At 34.5% G+C, this 21,126-nt stretch overlaps 1 protein-coding gene and 1 long non-coding RNA gene across 8 annotated transcripts in view; one reads left to right on the forward strand and one right to left on the reverse strand.

Moving 5' to 3' along the window:
* The window catches only part of LOC144316684 (uncharacterized), a 507,527-nt gene that overhangs the window by 381,730 nt on the left and 104,671 nt on the right, over positions 1–21,126 (reverse strand). The gene's annotated exons all lie outside the window — the stretch shown is intronic.
* Positions 1–21,126, forward strand: part of LOC144317093 (uncharacterized) — a 36,843-nt gene that overhangs the window by 12,315 nt on the left and 3,402 nt on the right. For 5 of the 7 annotated variants that reach the window (XR_013382976.1, XR_013382972.1, XR_013382974.1 and 2 more), the window contains one exon: positions 514–809. The exons of 1 other annotated variant lie outside the window; for it this stretch is intronic. This is a non-coding gene — a long non-coding RNA (uncharacterized LOC144317093). Of the gene's footprint in view, positions 1–361; positions 381–513; positions 810–21,126 lie in introns of those variants that run through there. One more of the 7 variants, XR_013382975.1, reaches the window with a different exon arrangement.

Raw genomic sequence — 21,126 nt, forward strand, 5'->3', positions numbered from 1 at the left:
TTCTAATATCTTAACAGAAAAAAAAAACTTGAAAAGAATATTTGCTTTGTGGTGGGAATATAAAACTCAAGTATGTTTGAGAGGAATGATTCTTAAAATTAGTTATACTAAAGGAAAAATAAAAATATCTATATTCCAAATCCCTGATCTAGCAATTTTTAACCTCAATAAAAAAGACTATTTCTATTCAGTAGTAACCAGAGATTTTGATTGAGTTATGCCTCCTAGAGGGAGAAATTATGAGAAACCTGGATATAAAATACTGATTTCTTTATGGTCTGAAAAAAAAAAATTGTGTGTGGGGGAATTGTAAGGTACAAGTGAGCTGGAACCTGTTTGTAATATTTCCTCTCTCATTCAGCAAATTTTGGATTTCCAATGTATATCCCAGAAGTCACATCCTTCTAAATGAGTAAATAATATAGGCGCGATTTTTTTAAAAGTGCCTTGTTGTACCTAAGTGCACTGCAGGACATCTGGCACGTTTCATTCTGAAATGATGTTTATCCACAGAAACGCCATCAGTGGAAGATGTATTGAAAAGCTGAAGGTCTATTAAGGGAGTATGGGACAGCTGCATACATTCTGTATAAGGCCATGGAAATGACACAGCAATACCCCATCTGTGGCTTTGGTTCACAGAGCTTTGAATAAAAATTCAAGATCAAACTTCACTTGTTAAGGAAGAGAAGACTCCTAATAGAAAGCTAGTATTAATAGTCTTATATATAAAGGTCTGTTACTGTTAGCTTTCTTCTTAAAATACATTGTGGGATGTCTATGCCTTTAATAAATACTAATACTACGTATATTCACCTCTTGATGTTATTTGAAGAACTGCTTGTAAGGAACTACAATTTGCACTTTTATAATTTAGGCCATTTGTGAATAGGCTTAAAACTTGGAGAAGTATGAGGAAGGGGTAGGGCAGATGTTGTTCAAACTTCCCTATTTGGCCCTGCCAAGTCCTTCATTCTGGACCTACAATACCCAGCCTATTCAAAACTCAATGTCTCTTAATGAAGATTACTAATCAAGCTGATTTATGTGGTAGTGTAGGAGGTGGGGGTCATTCTTTTTTTTTTTTTTTTTGGTGGTGCTGCTCCTAAAGAAAGTTTAATGCTCACAAAAGCCTCAGATTGACAGCTCCACAAAATGGAAATTCACAGAACAGAAGTATCACATGTGAGGGGGATATAGCCTCCCCTTATGTTAACCTGCCAATTCACAATTTCAACCTGCAAGGATCTGCCACCAAATTCAAGAGATTAATTCAGTCCCTGTGCCTGTTCAATCCTTTGCCAATAAGGAGGCCAATTAGTTTCAACTACACTGGTTAGTTTACGTCTGTCTTTATTTTTTTCTAATGGGGGCATTTTCTCTCCATCATTTGGATGATTTTGACCCCCCGTTCATTGCAGGTTACTATAAAATGGCTGTCAATCACTTCAAATCACAGCTTAATGTGAACCAAAGCCTGAGGTGAAAAGTTCAGTCATTAGCTATTGAAACCATCCAGCTCCCCATTGGGGTGGGTTTTGTAATGTTCATAGGAAAACAATAATGATAATAATACTATAAATTTGAAATAATATTGCAATTCTCTATTGAAAAATACGATAGTCAACTAAATAGCTAAGTTCGCTTCAGTTAACTTCTAGTCTTAAAAAAGTCATCAATTCCAAACTTCTTAACCCATGTGCATTTCTTGTGTATATTCATAAATTAATATATCTCAGAAAACTTTTATTTGTTAAGAATTAAAATACCTCATTTATATATGACTTAAAATTTCATTTTAGCCTGTATTTCTAGAAGATAAATTCTAACACTACTAAAAGTGCAATGTTAAAAAAAAAAGGTAGAACACCTGAGGTTTTTTAAGTTAACAAATGAAAATATTCTATGCAAATATAATGCCACTAACTTTAATATCTGGAACTCCAGAGGAAAACTTAGAGATGAAGAAATGCACAATTGATTGAAGAAATACATTATGACTAGACAGGTGTGTTAATTTTTCCTCCGAAGTAGAAATAGGTGAAGTGATATTTTTCATTCTTCATTATTATTTATTTCTGAAAATGAGCTAACAGAGTAGGGTTTTTTTAGTAGAAAGGGGAACAAAGAATTCGAGGCATCTATGGGGCTGTGTATGATGGAGGAAAGATCACAGAGGAGAGATTGACACCAAAGCCTTCCATTGATAACATTTTCTTTGTAAAGAGTATCTACTGTGCCCCAAGTACTCCACCAGTCACAAGGGTACTGTGGCTTACATACCCTGAAACAAACACTGGATCTCAAAGCAACATGCTGGCAAATCTAGATAAATATTTAGACTGTAATAATAGGTAAAAACGTGAAGCTGAACAATTCATATTTATCTCCACCAAATTCAGAAATTTCAAATTTTCTTTTTAATTTTTTCCTCTAATCTACATATTCAGAGGTTCTTAACTCCAGTTTTCTCTATTCTACCCCTAGAGGGCAGTAGAAAATACAGAAATACTGAGTTTGGTGGCTAAAAAAGGAGGGTAAACAATTTTTAAAGAATCAAGCAAACTAATAATATAGCACTTTCAAGGACTGATAGCCACTTTTATATATATAAATCCTCAAAAAGTACTTGGTTTATTGATAAGCCAAAACATTTAGTACTATTTGTACTATAGTCTACTATAAACATAGTTATCAATACTTAGGACAACATTCACAAGGTATAACTTAAAAATTCAGAATTCCAACCAAAATCCATTCCAAAAAAATTTTTTTAATATCCATGAATAACATTTTTTAACCTTCTTTCCAATTTAATAGTATCAGTTCATACAAAGACCTCTAAGCTTAAAATGACACTGATAATCACTGGCACTGTTAGTAATACTATAAATAATAAATCTCCCTTACATCTAAAGGAGTTTAAAAAAACAACAAACAAAGCCTAAAGCCACCAGAAGGAAGTAATTAATAAAGATTAGAGGAGAAATAAATGATATAGAAAATTAAAAAAAAAAAAACAATAAAACAGATCAATGAAACCAGGAGCTTGTTCTTTGAAACAATTAATGAAATTGATCAACTTCTACCTAGACTTATCGAAAAGAAAAAACAAGGGACCTAAATAAATAAAGTCACAAATGAGAGAGGAGAAATAATCAACATTACAGAAACACAAACAATTATAAGAGAATATTATGAAAAATTATATACCAAGAAATTAGACAACCTGAAAGAAATGGATAATTCCTAGAAACATATAAATTACCAACAATGAAACAGAAAGAAATAGAAAACTTGAAAAGACCAGTAACTAACAAAGAAATGGAATCAGTAATCAAAAAATTCCCAACAAACAATAGTCCAGGCCCAGATGGCTCCACAGGTGAATTCTACCAAACATTTAAAGAAGAGTTAATATCTATTCTTTTCAAACTATTCCAAAAATAGAAAAGGAAGGAAACTTTCCACATTCTATGATGCCAGCGTCACTGTGATACCAAAACCAGATAAAGATTCCACAAAAAATAATATATATATACATATATGTCAATATTCCTGATGAACATGGAGACAAAAATTCCCAATAAAATGCTAGCAAACTGAACCTAACAATACATTAAAAAAAAAAAAAAAAAAAAAAAACAATCATTCACCATGATCAAGTGGGATTTATTCCTGAGTTGCAAGTGTGGTTCAATATTCACAAATCAATCAATACAATATACTACATTAAGAAAAATGAAAAAAGGATAAGAACCATATAATAATTTCAATAGATGACAGATAAGCCACTTAGCAAAGTAGAGCATCCATGCATGATAAGAACTGTCAACAAAGTAGGTTTCAAGGGAACATACCTCAACATAATCAAGGCCAAATATGAAAAACCTACAGCTAATATCATCTTCAATGGGGAAAAACTGAGCTTTTCCTTCATGGTCAGAAACAAGACAGGGATGTCCACTCTTTCCACTGTTACATTTAACATAGTACTAGAGGTCCTAGCCACAGGAATCAACAACAAAAAGAAATAAGATGAATCCAAATCATCAGGAAGAAATAAAACTTTAACTATTTTCAGATGATATGATAGTATATAAAGAAAAAGTGAAAGACTCCACCAAAAAATTGCTAGAATCAGGACACCTGGGTTGCTTAAATTGGTTGAGGCTCTGACTCCTGATTTCAGCTCAGGTCATGATCTCAGGGTTGTAGGATGGAGCCCTGCATTGGGCTCTACAGTCAGCATGGAGTCTGCTTGTCCCTCTCCCTCTGTTCCTCCCCTCACTCTTTCTCTCAAATAAATAAATAAATAAATAAATAAATAAATAAATAAAATCTTTAAAAAACAATTGCTAGAAGTGATAAATGAATTTAGCCAAGTCACAGGATACAAAATCAACATACAGATATCTGTTACATTTCTATACACCAATAATGAAGCAGCAGAGAGAGAAATTAAGGAATCAATCCCATTTACAGTTGCACCAAAAATAATAAGAAACCTAGGAATTGGGCAGCCCTGGTGGCTCAGCGGTTTAGTGCCACCCTCCGCCCAGGGTATGATCCTGGAGACCCCAGATCGAGTCCCACGTCAGGCTCCCTGCATGGAGCCTGCTTCTCCCTCTGCCAGTGTCTGCCTCTCTCTCTCCCTCTCTCTCTGTGTCTCTCATGAATAAATAAATAAAATCTTAAAAAAAAAAGAAACCTAGGAATAAACCTAACCAAAGGAGTAAAAAAGCTGTACTCTTAAAACTATGAAGCACCGATGAAAGAAACTGTAGATGACACAAAAAAGTGGAAAGACATCATTCCATGATCATAGATTAGAAGAACAAATATTACTAAAATTTCTATACTACCCAAAGCAATCTACATATTTAATTCAATCCCTATCAAAATATCACCAGTGTTTTTCACAGAGCTTAAACAAACAATCCTAAAATTTGTGTGAAACCACAAAAGACACTAAATAACCAAAGCAATCCCAAATAAGAAAAGCAAAGTTGGATGCATCACAATTCCATACTTCAAGTTATATTACAAAGCTATAGTACTCAAAACAGTATGGTCCTGGCACAAAAACAGACACATAAATCAACAGAACAGAATAGAAAACCCAGAAATGAATGCACCACTATGGTCAATTAATCTTCAATAAAGCAGGAAAAAATATCCAATGGGAAAAAAACAGCCTTTCCAATAAATTGGGGTTGGAAAAACTGGACAGCAACATGAAAAAGAATGAAACTGAACTAGTTTCTTATACCACATAAAGACAAAATGAATTAGAGACCTAAATGTGAGACCTGAAACCATAAAAATCCTAAAGGAGAACAGAAGCAGTAACCTCTTTGATATCGACCATAAGTTCCTTCAAGATATGTTTCCTGAGGCAAGGGAAATAAAAGCAAAAATAAACTGTTGGGATTTGGTCAAAATAAAAAGCTCTGCACAGTGAAGGAAACAATCAACAAAACTAAAGATAACCTACAGAATGGGAGAAGGTATTTGCAAATGACATATCTGATAAAGGGTTAATATCTAAAACATATAAAACTCAATTCCCAAAAAATGAAAAATCCAATTTAAAAATGGGAAGAAAACATGAATAGACATTTTTTCCAAGATGACATACAGATTGCCACAGACACATAAAAAGATCGCTCAACATCACGGATCATCAAGGAAATACAAATCAAAACTGCAATGAGATATCGCCTCAAACCTGTCAGAATGGCTAAAATCAACAGCACAAGAAATAACAGGTGTTGGCAAGGATGTGAAGAAAGGGGACCCCTCTTGCACTGTTGGTGGGAACACAAACTGATACAGCCACTTTGGAAAACAGTATGGAGGTTCCTCAAAAAGTTAAAAAATAGATATACTAGCATCTAGCAATTTCACTACTAAGTATTTACCCAAAGAATGCAGAAATACTTATTCAAAGGAATACATGCACCCCAAAGTTCATAGCAGCATTATCTACAATAGCCAAATTGTAGAAGACATCCATTGACTGCTGAATGGAGATACACACACACACACACACACACACACACAGTGGAATATTACTTAGCCATTTAAAAAAATTAAATCTTGCCATTTACAAAGAGATGATGGATCTAGAAAGTATAATGTAAAATGAAATAACTCAAAGACAAATACCCTATGAATTCATTCATATGTGGAATTTGAGAGAAAAAAAAGCAAAGAGGAGGAAAAAGAGAGAGAGAGAGAGATGCAAACTAAGAAACAGACTATTAATTATAGAGAATAAATTGATGGTTACCAGAGGGGAGGTGGGTGGGAGGAAGAGTGAAATAGGTGATGGGGATCAAGGATGGTGCTTGTTGTAATGAGCACTACTGTTGTATAGAAATGCTGAATCATTACATTGTATACCTGAAACTAATATTACATTGTATGCTAACTAACTGGACTTTAAATAACAACTTAAAAAAAAAATAAAGACTATTTAGAATCCCCCATCACCAAAAAAAGTATCCTATTTCTGTAGTTGGACAAATTTAATAAAACTATCAAATTGTAAAAAATTAATAATAATAAATCTGCATTTCTATTATGTCTTTGGACATAATGGAAATTACATGGAATTTACAAAGGTATAATTTTTAACTAATTATAAATAATTTTGGACTTTAATAAAAAGTTATAAAAATAATACAAAAACTTCCATATACCTTCACCCAGTTTCCCTTAATGTTAACAACTTACATAGCATAGTAAATTACCAAATCCAGGACATTGACATGTGCAGAATACTAACTAAACAACAGAACTTATTCAAATTTCACCAATTTTTCCATTAATGTCCTTTTCCTGTCCTAGAATCCTGTCCAGAAACCCACATTGCATTTAGCTGGTTTCCCCCTCTTAGTCTCCTTCAATCTGTAATTGTTTCTCATTCTTTCCTTTTATAATGATCACAGAAGGAATATCATGTTCTATTCAGTGCATCAATTCAATTCAGTGCATCAAATCAGTGCATAATATTTCTTGAGGAATAGAATCTGTTAAGCATTATGCTTGGTGAGCTTATTAAGAGGAAAAAGAGACTTTACTCATGTAAATAGTATTGCTTATATGTGTATGTGTATGTGTAAGACCTGAAAGAACTTCTTTTTTTTTAAGATTGCATTTATTTATTCATGAGAGACACAGAGAGAGAGGCAGAGACATAGACAGAGGGAGAAGCAGGCTCCCTGTGAGGAGCCTGATGCAGGACTCCATCCCAGGACCCTAGGAGCACGACATGAGCCAAAGGCAGATGCTCAACCACTGAGCCACCCAGACGTCTCAAAAGCACTTCTTCAATATAAAGGCATATATTCCCTCAGATGATTGCTTCATTTGCATTATATCACTCCAGGCATGATGCTTTCTATTTGCCTTCCCAAGTCAGCTCAGAATTGTCCAGACGCAGAAAACAAGGAAATGTGAGCTTCAGCTCATGTTTTCTAGTGCTCCGTTGTGTGACATAATTGCAATAGAACAATCTCATGGGAAAGAGCAGTTCTATGGGAAATATCATTAGTTCAAGGGATCTTCAACTTTAACTAAAGCAGTGGGTTGGCTCTGGAGACCCAAAACAAACCTTAGAGATGTAAAGTGGCTATGAGACACCAGTTTCAAGTGCTACAAAATCTCTGAGAAGATGTCCAACAGATCCTTCAGGCCATATCAGCAACCACTGCCCTCTCTGGTCCTCTCGGCTACCTCTAGTAGAATTACTACTTCCTACACTCTTTATTATCCAGTCCTAATATAATGTACACTGTGAAGCATGCCCTGACTTCCTACAGTGCCTCAGAAAGAAGCAACAGCTCCTTCCCATTACAGTCCTACTTCACTTTCCATGATTATGGCACGTATTTTTTCACAATTTTCATTCCTGACTATGCTGTGAGTTCTTTAAGGCCATGGATATGGGACATATTCATATTTGTCCCCCCAGTGCCACAAATCATTGTTCCGGGCACATGCTGATATTCAGTAAATGCTTGCCATGGCATATAACTGTCCCTTGGTTATTATACATGGTTCAATCAATTTGTGATACTAGAGAAGATTGTTTTAGCCCCTGTGAATAGGATAACACTGAAAGAAAATCCTGTTGAAACAGTCAAGTCATCTGAGGCTTCTAAAAGTAAAGGTGAATTAACTTTCTTCACAATATTCCTTTTAAATTTTTTCCCTTTAAGCTTAATTTTAAAGTCTCAGAAAAGCACAACAAACTTTGTTCCACTTGAGATTCAATAGAAAATCAAGAATAGAAAGGATGAAAGGCAAAAATGATTTACTTTAGCTATTAATTATAGAGGTTAAAGGAAAAGATGGCTTCCTTCTCATAAAGTACATTAATATGTATCTGTAATTAATATGTATAATCTGTTATGTCCAGAACAGCAAGAGGGAATAAAAAACTCCTAGAATCTCTGTTCAGAAGGGAGATAAGACTAAGAGCAGAAACCTTAGCAAGAAGAAAGAGAGATACCTCAGAATGACTCCAGCATTGGTCCTATAAGTTGAGACTCTAGGAGGCTGGCTTTAACTCACATTTAACCTAGATTCATAGGTATTTCCAAATCAGGTGTCCAGCTGGGAGAGAATTACAGTTGACAGTGAAAAATTAATTTAAAAGGATTCTCATTTTAAGGCATTATGTGTACTTTGTTTCTTTTTTTTTTTAATATTTTTTATTTATTTATGATAGTCACACAGAGAGAGAGAGAGAGAGAGAAGCAGAGACATAGGCAGAGGGTGAAGCAGGCTCCATGCACCGGGAGCCCGACGTGGGATTCGATCCCGGGTCTCCAGGATCACGCCCCGGGCCAAAGGCAGGCGCCAAACCGCTGCGCCACCCAGGGATCCCGTGTGCTTTGTTTCATTTGGAGATGAAAGGAAGATTATTGAAAGCCAAAATTAATATATGCAGACATTGATACAGATCAATTTTTCAAGCATCTTTCTTCCCAGTTAACTCTCTCTCTTACCTTTCCAATCTCCCTCTCTTTCCTCTTCCATTGCATTATCCATCTCTTTCACCCATCCCAGTAACCACAGTTCCACCTCTCATTCAATTTAAATCCTTCTATCTCAAATTTAAAACCTAGAAGTGGCCTAAAGTCTTTTATATATCCCTCACTGTGCTAAATGCTGAAAATACAAAGACAGCAAAATAGCCTCAAGATTCCAGAGTGCTTCATGAAACTTTCCATTGTAAACAGAAAAAAGCAAATAATTAGGTTTGAAATACCTATTCCCACTTCTGGTAAGGTTCAGTAGATACATTTTCCTTATTCCTCCTCTTACACAAAACTGAAAATTCCAGACATTATACATATACAAATAACATATATAAGACAATGGTAGTGAGAAGAAAATAGACTCCTAGGGTCCCTGGAACTTGAGTACAGTACAGTAGTGAGTTTCCTGAATTTTCTTTTTGCCTCATATATACCAGACTTGGTGATGACGAAGCTAGAAACTTGGAAATACAAACAGATGCAGATCAAAAAGGCCCCAAAGAAACCTGCTTTCTCTAGGAAAATGACCAAGAAAGGGATGATCAAGCAAGACAAAATTTTTAAATAATAATCACCTTACTGCAGCCAATACCACAAGGCAAAACTATGGCTCCAAGAAGCAGGAGGATGTCAAACTGAACAAAAGAAAGACAACCAATAAATGCCAACACCGAGATAACAAAGATGTTAAAATTAAATGAAGATTTTAAAGCTGACTTGACAAAAATACTTCAACAAGCAATTAAAACATGTTTAAAACAAATGAAAAAATAAAACTTTCAACAAAGAAATACAAGATTTTTTTTAATGGAAATTTTAGAACTGAAAAATACAAAAACTGAAATAGGAAAGCTCAGATGGGTTCAGAATGCAAGGGAAAAGGAAAGAGTCAGTGAAGTGGAAGATAGAATGATAGAAATTTTCCAATCTGAATGTGGCCACAGTGGCAGAGGTTTAAGTGATGCAGCCACAAATCAAGGAATGCCAACAGCCATTGAAGCCTAGAGAGTCAAGGAACACATTCGCCCAAGAATCCCTACAGGATGCATAAACCTGCCAGTACCTTGATTTCAGCCTAGTGAAACTGATATCAGACTTCTGGCCTCCAGAACTGTAGGAGAATATAAACTTCTATTGTTTTAAGTCACCAAATTTATGGTAATTTGTTGCAGCAGCCACAAAAATTAATATAGCAAAATATACTTTCTTATTAAGTACACATGGGACAGTCTCCAAGATAGACCACATACTGGGCCACAAAATGATACTTAATAAATTTAAAAGGACAGAAATCATACAAAGTATGTTCTCGTACCACCATGGAACAAAATTAGAAATCAGTAACAGAGAAATTTGGAAGACTCACAAATTAGTGGAAATTAAACAACACATTCTTAAATAATCACTGGATGAAGGAAGAAATCAAAAAGGAAATTAGACAATATTTTGAGATGAATGAAAATCAAGAAAAAACTATGGAATGGAGGTCAAGCAATGCTTAGAGATAAACATATTAGCTGTAAATGACCACATTAAAAAAAGAAGAAAAAGGCAGTCAGTTCACTCACTTGGTTAGACCATGCTGCCAAAAAAAGGAAGAAAAATCTCAAATCAATAACCTAAACTTCTACCTAGCGTTACTAGAGGGAATAAAAAAGACAAAATATACCTTAAATAAGCAGGAAAAAAGGAAGTAAAGATTAGAGTGGAAATTAACAAAATAAAGCAGAGAAAAACAATTTTTAAAAAATCAGTGAAACCAAAAGCTCATTCTTTTAAAAATAAAAACTTAAGGAAATTGACAAAACTTTAACTAAATTGACAAAAAAAGTAGAAAACTCAAATTACTAGGATTAGAAATAAAAGAGACAACATTAATATTGACCTTACAAAAATGTAATAAGAGGAATACTAGGAACAATTGTGTTCCAATAAATTAGCTTAGGTGAAATGTTCAAATCCCCAAAAAGACACAAGTACTGAAATTTACCCTAAAGCAATACGTAATCTCAACAGACCTATAACAAATAAAGTGATTGAGTTAGTAATCAAAAATCCAATGTGGGGGATCACTGGGTGGCTCAGCGGTTTGGCACCTGCCTTCGGCCCAGGGCATGATCCTGGAGTCCTGGATCGAGTCCCACATCAGGCTTCCTGCATGGAGCCTGCTTCTCCTCTGTCTGTGTCTCTATCTGTGTCTCTCATGAATAAATAAATAAATCCAAAAAAAAAAAAAGCAAAATCCAATGTCAAAGAAAGACCCAGGCCCAGGAGGTTTTATTTTCAATTCTACCATGCATTTAAAGAAGAATTAATAACAATTCTCCATAAACTGTCGCAATGAATATAAAAGGAAAAAACACTTCCCAACTTGTTTCATGAGGCCAGTATTACTGTGATACCAAAAACAGACAAAGTTCCTGACTTTAGAGCATCAGTCCTTCTAATGGAGCGGTTATTTTTAAAAATATTTTATTTATTTATTCGTGAGAGAGAGAGAGAGAGAAACAGGCAGAGACACAGGCAGAAGGAGATGCAAGCTCCACGCACATAGCCTGATGTGGGACTCAATCCTGGAACTAACTCCAGGATTATGCCCTGGGGTGAAGACAGGCACTAAGCCCCTGAGCCACCCAGGGATCCCTGGGGAGCGGCTATTAATCAAGCAAAGCACACAATATGATATAAATTTACAGGGCCGATTGTGTTCCCAAGGCCTGAAATCTGCTACCATGAATATGGGTAATGAGTGTTGCCAAGTAGAAGAAAAAAAAAAATCACCTACCAATATCTTTTATAAATATGGATGCAGAAGTGCTCAGTAAAATATTAGCAAACTGAATCCAGCAACATATAAAAAGAATTACATATCATAATTAAGAGGAATTGAAAAGATTCAAAGTGCCTTTTGCAACTACAATGGAATCAAACTAGAAACCAATAACTAAAGTATAGTTTAAAAATTTACAAGCATTTAAAAACTAAAAAAAATCTGTGGTTCAAAGAGAAAATTTTAAGGAAAATTTTTAAAAATATTGATCTGAATGAAAATGAAAATACAATATATGAAAATTTGTGGGACACAGCTAAAGTAGTACCAAGGGGAAAATTTATAACGATTATATATTCATTACAATCTGTAACAAATTTGTAACAATGCATATATTAGAAAAGATGAAAAGTCTCAATAATCTAAGCTCCTGCTTCTAGAACTTATAAAAAGAGAGCAAAATTAACTCAAAGCCAGCAAAGAGAAGAAAATAATAAAAACAAGAGCAGAAATCAATAAAACTGAAAACAAAAGCAATACAGAAAATCAATAAAACAAAGAGCTGATTCTTTAAAAAGATCAATAATATTGGCAAGCTTCTAAAAGACAAAGAGAGAGAGAGAGAGAAAAGATATAAACTGTCAACATCCATAATGAAAAAGGATATTACTAGACCGTGAAGACATGAAAAGAATAATAATACAATAATATTACAAAAAACTTCATAAACATAAATTTGACAACTTAGACAAAATGGGCCATTTCTTTTTTTTTTTTAATTTATTTATGATAGTCACACAGAGAGAGAGAGAGGCAGAGACACAGGCAGAGGGAGAAGCAGGCTCCATGCACCAGGAGCCTGACGTGGGATTCGATCCCGGGTCTCCAGGATCACGCCCTGGGCCAAAGGCAGGCGCCAAACCGCTGCGCCACCCAGGGATCCCAAAATGGGCCATTTCTTTGAAAAACACAAATTATCAAAATTCACCCAAATAGAAAGAGGTAATATAAGTAGTCCTATAACTATTAAAGAAATTGAATTCACAATTTAAAACACTTGAAAAGAATTTTCCAGGAAAAGAATTTTCCAGGATCGAATGTTTTCACATAAGAATTCTACTAAATATTTAAAGAATTAATACCAGTGCTATATAATTTCTTCAAGAAAATAGAAGAGATAACATTTCCCAATTCATTTTATGAAATCAGTGTTATCTTGGTACCAAACAGAGAAAGACAATACCAAAACTGCAGACCTAAATTTCTCATGAATACAGATGCAAAAATCCTTCACAACATTTTAGCAAATAGAATTCGGCAATATATAAACACCATTGTCAAATGGGATTTATTCCAGGGACTCAGAATTGGTTCAATATTCAAAATTCAATCACTGCTATCCATGACATTAAGAAAAATCACATGACTACATCAATCGATGCAAGAAAAGTATTTGATAATATTCATCATCCATTTGTGATTTAAAAAAAAACCTCAGATGGGATCCCTGGGTGGCGCAGCGGTTTAGCGCCTGCCTTTGGCCCAGGGCGCGATCCTGGAGACCTGGGATCGAGTCCCACATCGGGCTCCCGGTTCATGGAGCCTGCTTCTCCCTCTGCCTGTGTCTCTGCCCCTCTCTCTCTCTGTGACTATCATAAATAAATAAAAATTAAAAAAAAAATAAAATTAAAAAAAATAATAAAAAAACCTCAGAAAAAAATAGGAATAAAGGAGAATTTACTCAATTTGATAAAGAGTATCTATATAATAAAGAAAACAAAACAAATAAAGCTAACATTATACTAAATAATACAAGTCTGAATGCTTTCCCCCTGGTATCGGGAGTGAGGCCATGATGTCTACTCACAACTTTTATTCAACACATGCTACAAATTATATCCAACACAATAAGGCAAGAAAAGGAAATCAAAATATCAATAAAGTAAGAAAACTAGTTCCTAATTGCCAAAATCATGATTGTGCATGAAAAAATCTCAAGGAATCTACCAAAAGAAAATCTGCTAAAATAGGGATCCCTGGGTGGCGCAGCGGTTTAGCGCCTGCCTTTGGCCCAGGGCGCGATCCTGGAGACCCGGAATCGAATCCCACGTCGGGCTCCCAGTGCATGGAGCCTGCTTCTCCTTCTGCCTATGTCTCTCTGCCTCTCTCTCTCTCTCTGTGTGACTATCATAAATAAATAAAAATTAAAAAAAAAAGAAAATCTGCTAAAATAAATGATTTCAGCAAAGTCATAGGATACAAACTAAACATGTAAAAATGAATTCTACTTCTATGCACTAATAATAAATACATGGACAAGATTTTTTAAATAATACCATTCATACACCAAAAAGATGCAAATACTTAGGTGTAAATCTAAAACAAGTACAGAACTTGAATATTCTATATCTTCACTGTATCAAAGTCCATATCCTGGTTAAGATGTAATACTATAGTTTTGCAAGATGTTACCATTGGGGAATACTGAGTAAAGCATACACAGGATCTCTGTGTATTATTTCTTATAATTGCATGGGAATCTATAATTATCTCTAAATTAAAGGGGAATTTTTTGAAATGGATATGTAGAAAGCTGGTGCTACATGCTTCTAGATGCTCATTTCTAAGCTCTAAGCTCCATCAGATATATCTGGAGGAACACAAACATTGATAACAGAAAAACCTGAATTTAAGCCCTTGTTCTGTCATTCATTCACTCTCACCTGTAAAATAAGGATATAATAATAATACCTGACTCAAAAGATTGGTTTTGGTTTTTGTTTATTCAAAAGATTGTATTTAGGACTAAATGAGATAATGTATGTAAAGTGCCTGGTAGGAAACTTAAATGTATAATTAACAAAGTGTTTTTCAAGATAAGTAAGCCTTATGGTGTATTATATTGACTACTTCCCTTGGAATTTCTTCCTTCTTATTATACTGATGCTCTTTAAACCATTATTCTGGCCTCTTCTTCATGATACTATCTGCTTCAAATCATTCACAAAATGGTCTACTATCCAAGATATTCACAAAAATAGATCTCAAAACTCCTAATACATCTTTACCTATCCTCCAGCCTGCCTTTAATTCTACATCCTCTCCATGCATTAATATCGTCTTATTTGCCAAATCCAGAATCATTGCAGAGATTGTAAACGGACAGCTATAGCTTCAATCCTTTAATCCAGGTGTAAGATAAGTTTTGACTATGCCATACAGGTTTGTCTGTTGTTTTTAGTTACCATCATTTCAAAATGAGTGGATTTTTATATGGGAAGCCAAATTTAAGACTCCTTTTTGAAACAGAATATAATCTAAGATAGCATAGGGCACATTTTTAAATGGCAGAAGTCTACCGAAGCCTCAAAGAAACTGCCTTCTTTAAACCAGACATGTGTTCTACAATTTCCAAAATCTCCACCACTCCCTAGTGTATTAAATATGGTCCAATGACTAAATTAATTACCTAACTGCTCTTCCTTTAATTGTTTGAATTTATAATCTCTATTAGAGGATTATTTGAACACTCCGCCCCCTCAGTCCACAGACCACCAGAAATGAGCCAGTTACATATGATTCCTTTAAATTCTCCAATCTGACCTTGGAGGATCTAACTACTAACTTGATTCAGACCCTAAATATCTCCCTTTTGGACCACTAAAAAGTGAATATCCTTATCTCTATTCCCTATACTGCCTCTAAGGCTATTTTCTTCAAAGCATACCAAAAATGTAGTATACTATGTTGGTGAGAATAAGTACCCTAAAACTAGACTATCTGAGTTCAACTATTATCTCTGCAACTTACTAGCTGTGAAACTTGCTTTCAGCCCAGATCTATCTCTGGTCACATTTATCTTAGATTTTGTATTGTTGACTTATTATTTCTGATATGTTGATGATAATGATGATGTAGGATGCAATAAAGTTTGTAGAGGCCTTTTACCAGTGCTATCTCACTCAATCTTCACAAGAAACCTATCAGAAATACATGAGAGCTCTCATTCCAATTTTACAGATTAGGAAACAGAATTTGAAGGGCTAAACAGCTTCCTGATTTATAACTTCAACTAGTGACAAAGTATATTCCAAACATATATTCTAACTCTTAAGCCTTAACTATATACATACTATTAGGCTTGGTGTTCAACCTAGGCCAGAAAAGAGGTTGTCTGTCACTAAATCTCCAATTCAAACTGATTTACTAATTTTCTTGAAAGTTAATTGGGAAAGAAAAAGAAGAAAGAAAGAAGAAAAGAAGAAAGAAAGAAAGAAAGAAAGAAAGAAAGAAAGAAAGAAAGAAAGAAAGAAAGAAAGAAAGAAAGAAAAAGAAAGGAAAGAAAGAAAGAAAGAAAGAAAGAAAGAAAGAAAGAAAGAAAGAAAGAAAGAAAGAAAGAAAAAGAAAGTTAATTGGTTTCAACATAACTGAAGTTATTTGGAGATTCTCATTGTTTGACCTCCTATTAAATGAGTTGTACTGTAAACAGAGCTTAACACAGAGCTTAAGAGCTCAAGCAGTGAGCCAAATATTCTGGATTTGAATCTCAGCTCTATCATTTAGCAACTGTGAACCTTTAGGAAGGCTGTCTAATCTGTGAGACCCAGGATTCAGATGTGTGAATTGGAGATAATAGTATCTATCTACTTCTCTGGGTTGTTGTGAAGCATCAGCAATTTAGTACCTACAAACTGCTTTGGACTATCACCATTGTTAAATTTAAAAATACTATTATATGCCTTGTTTTTATTTGGCCCCAAGGATTTTGACCCCTCAAGGGCACACAAATATATAAGAAAGAAGGTGATAAACAGAAAATGTTAGGCTAAATTTATGGAGGGAACAAAATCTCCCGAACCTTCTCATTCACAGATGAATGGTGATATACTATAACTTCAGGAGACTAACCATGTTGTTTTCTGATTTATTTTCAAAAGCCATAGTCCTAAATGATCACTACTGAAATTAAGTTGCCATGCTTTTTGATAAGGTAGATCTTAAAAAGAAAAACAAATGTTATCATGCACCTTTAAGCACAGCGCAAGTGATGGTTATAAACTAACAACAGGCATAGACTTTCCAAGTAACTAAAATCCCAACATTTGGTGGTATTTATACATTTTTCTATAGACATTAAAAGGATCTGAGATGGAGATAACTGTATAAGACATATAAATAAAGACATTTTTATGTGGAGATTTTAAGCTTACCTCGTTTAGCTTTAAACATAAAAGGCAGAGAAAGCAGCAATCATTTTTAAATGAATTACCCTTTTCACATTTGAGGATTTATTGAACTGTAATGAATTAATTCAATTTAGATGTTAGAAAATATTTATATTTATATTGGGTATCTCATTTCAAAAAGTATATATTATTTAAAAGTCAAAGAAAAGGAATGTAATAGCACTATTCAAGCAAAAACTCTTCAGTCAAGTTCTACCTAAACCCCATCCATTAAATTAGTCACTAAATGTGGGTAGGTATTTAAATTTTGTAAAATTAAATGTATACTCTACTACCTTAGATATCTTATAATGCCTTCCATAGAACTTTTTAAAATGTAACTAGAAACTCTCCCACCAAATGGTATTTAGCACTTAGTCCAAATGAGAAAATAATTTCTTAATGGTATCATCAATATAAAGTTTAAGTCAAAGTTTGCAAATATATATATATATAGAGAGAGAGAGAGAGAGAGTTTTTTTTTAAGATGTTATTAATTTACTCATGAGAGATGGAGAGAGAGAGAGGCAGAGACACAGGCAGAGGGAAAAGCAGGCTCCCAGCAGGGACCCCGATGTGGGACTCGATTCCAGGACTCCAGGATCACGCCCTGGGCGGAAGGCAGGCACCAAACCACTGAGCACTCAGGGATCCCCGAGAGAGGTAATTTCATTTAAGGCTAAGATCAAAGTTGTATTCTATATTGACTTAAAAAAACTTAATGACTTAGTATATAAACAATGTTGGTCAGAGGATATTTAGAAAACAAGGTAAATTGATAGGAGTTAAATGATGACCATTCAAAAGATTATCACAAAGCCATATATTACCAGTTGCCAATTAGAGACCTAGAAAATGCATTTTTAAGGGTGTTAATATCAAGCTCACATCATCAACACATAGTGATTATTTATCCTGTTTCTATGGGGAAAATGCAGGTGGAAAAAATGTACCTCACTTAATTACGCAAAGATCTTGTTCTGTTTTGTTTTAATCTAGGAGCTCCTACTATGCAAAACACAAAAGTTAAGAAAAATTTAGGTTTAAGTACATACAAAAGTACCTACAACTCGAGGATTTCTCTCACTACACATTGGAATTTAATGTCAATAATTACCCATTTAAATCAATAATTAAAAGAAACTTTATGTAAAGTTTACAATACAATTTCACTGTTCTGCAGAACATTTAATACCTGGAACTAGGCCAACCAAAGATAATCCTTCATGATGGATTAAAAAATTTATAACCAATAGATCTAAGATGTGGAATCATGCCTGATTTGTCAGAGGCAGGGGTCTGAGCTCAGGCAACCTATGCCCGAGTGGATAAACCTAGCTTTCTATTACACTCAGTGTCTGATTTTGTTGCTCTAGATTTAGGATTGCAAGTACATTAATGGTTATAAGTGATTGGTCTATTTACTTAGCTTTGCTTCTTTGTGTAAATTGGCCATCAGAAAAAGTTTAACTACTAGCAAATAGCATAGAATAAAAATGTAAATTCTTAGGAGGTGAATGTTGTCTGAAAATAGAAGTTTAGAATTAATTAAAGAACAGATATAAACTGCAACAGCCCCACACAGGCTCAGGTCTTCAGCAATGGTAAATCCACCATAAGTGAGTATTCTATTCGTGAAGCACTCATTCACCAGGTGATGGATAGAACTTCAGTGAAAGTTTAAAACATGGTTAAGTTGTCTATATTTGTGACTATTTATGGGAATCATGACTCTTAGAAGAAGTACGGTTTATGAGAAGGCCAGCACTCACACTGTGGCGAAGCAACAGTTACTGAAGATTCCATTATCATGAGCAAAGTTTGGTCAAAGATAAAAGAAAAGGATAGGAGGTACTCAATGATACCAACTTATACTGAAGAAAAACCCCTTTGGCAACTTATGCACCTCAGAAGGAATTGTGAACGTTAGAGCAGGAGGGAAAGATCTGCTCTTCTGATCTGTGGACTTGCTGTAGGCTTGGTGATTAAGCTAGGCCGTCTCTGTCCTTCTTTATACCCCAGGGCATCAAAGGGCAAACATAAGGGCCTCTCATACAGGAACCGGCAGTTCAGTGAAATCTTGGGCCACAGCCAACATGTCTGCAGACTGATTTCCTAAGTGCTATGAGCCAAAAATTGAACAACATCTTGCTTTCCTGAACATCAATTAAAGATTCTGCCCATCAAAGATACTGCAAAGGGCCATCCACAGTGTTTGAGTTAGCATATTTAAGGTGAAGTTGTACAATTTATTTCCAAAGAACGTGGTATTTTTTAAGGTTTAATAAATCATTTAATTTCTTAATTTGTAGAATCACTGAAAGTTTAGTTTTTTTATACTACAATGTATTCTATTAAAATACATATAAAATACATAAATATGCATATTCTGTATCATCTTCTAAAGGTACTACCTTACTGTTTACCAGTCTAAATAATGCTGATTCATACACGTTGACGTTTTGACATTTTTCACTAACTAAATATTTCCAAAGGTCTTGGTAGGTTTTTATAAATATTCCCTTACAATATTATTTCAATCACTGCCCTTCCACTTAAACAAGTTCTTTTTTAAGAAAATATTGAAGAGGGATCCCTGGGTGGCTCAGCAGTTTGGCGCCTGCCTTTGGCCCAGGGCACGATCCTGGAGTCCCGTGATCGAGTCCTGCGTTGGGCTCCCGGTGCATGGAGCCTGCTTCTCCCTCTGCCTGTGTCTCTGCCTCTCTCTCTCTGTGTGACTATCATAAATAAATAAAAATTAAAAAAAAAAAAAGAAAATATAGAACTTTGTCCTGATCTTTAACTGGAGTATCTAAAATATTTGGAAGTTTGAATAGACATTTTTACTGAAAATATTATTTGTTAAGTCAAAGTTTTCTTTAGTTACATTTCTTTAAAATGTACTATGTTCTACCTAAAGCTACATTTCTACTCACAATATGATTTCTACTTTTTTTCTCACTTTGGCATCCTGGAAAAATAGACTGCATTTTATAAAATACTGCCCTCATATTTACCTTAAATCATTTGTTCTCAAATATCTTTGCTACACCAACACAACTAAAAAAAAAAAAAAAAAAAAAAAACCTAACTCAGTCAGAAAAAGTGAGTGGCTTGCTAGCCAGTGATTTCAAGATCATTAAAAAAAATCCTCTAATGTTAAAACAAACAAAGAAACAAACCCAGTAAAAGAAAACATTAACTCTTCAGATTAGCCTATAAAAGGCCATTTAAAATTTTCCTTCTGGTTTTGTTTGGAAGGGAGTTCATTTATTTATATTTTATTTTTTAAATTTCTTATTTTTGTGTCTTTTTGTACCTATCAATTTACATATTTCAGGTTTAAACTACCCAAAGGTACCCATGCAAACATAAAAAATGTAGCTAAAATACATAAAACACAGCAGCAGAAGTCATCAGCATATATTACAATACCAAGTGGTACTTGTAAAGATGCTTCCAAACTCAATAGGTTAGATTTTCCTGCCAAGAATAATTAAGGCCTACACAAAACTCCACAAGTTTTCTTGTCACCAGTTAATGAACCTCAGAATTAATTTCCACAGTGCTGAAGCTATTCTGAGTTGTCCATATAGAAAAAAAGACTTAAACTGTTTAGGAATTTATAGATCATAATTGACCTCGAAATATACTTGAAAACAAACAACATTGAGTGCTACAGTATGAGCAATATACCTACTAAATATAATATTCATATTTCAAAATCATTGGTTTCACAGTTACCTCACCAAAACTAATGCAAGTTCTGTCTTCTCATTTTAATGGATAGGGATAGTGGGGTGGGAGCAGGGAATTGCTTGTGTGTTTTGGTGATGAAAGGAACAGCCTTTAACTATAACAGACACATGAAAGATGTTCAACGTCTCTCATCATCAGAGAAATATGTATCAAAATCACAATGAGATACCATCTCACACCTGTCAGAATGGCTAAAATTAACAACACAAGAAACAATAGGTGTTGGTGAGGATGTGGAGAAAGGGAAACCATCTTGCTCTGTTGGTGGGAATGCAAACTGGTGCAGCCACTCTGGAAAATAGTATGTTAAAGCTTTTTT

Source organism: Canis aureus, chromosome 7 (genome assembly GCF_053574225.1).
Source record: "Canis aureus isolate CA01 chromosome 7, VMU_Caureus_v.1.0, whole genome shotgun sequence".
NCBI classification, from domain to species: domain Eukaryota; kingdom Metazoa; phylum Chordata; class Mammalia; order Carnivora; family Canidae; genus Canis; species Canis aureus.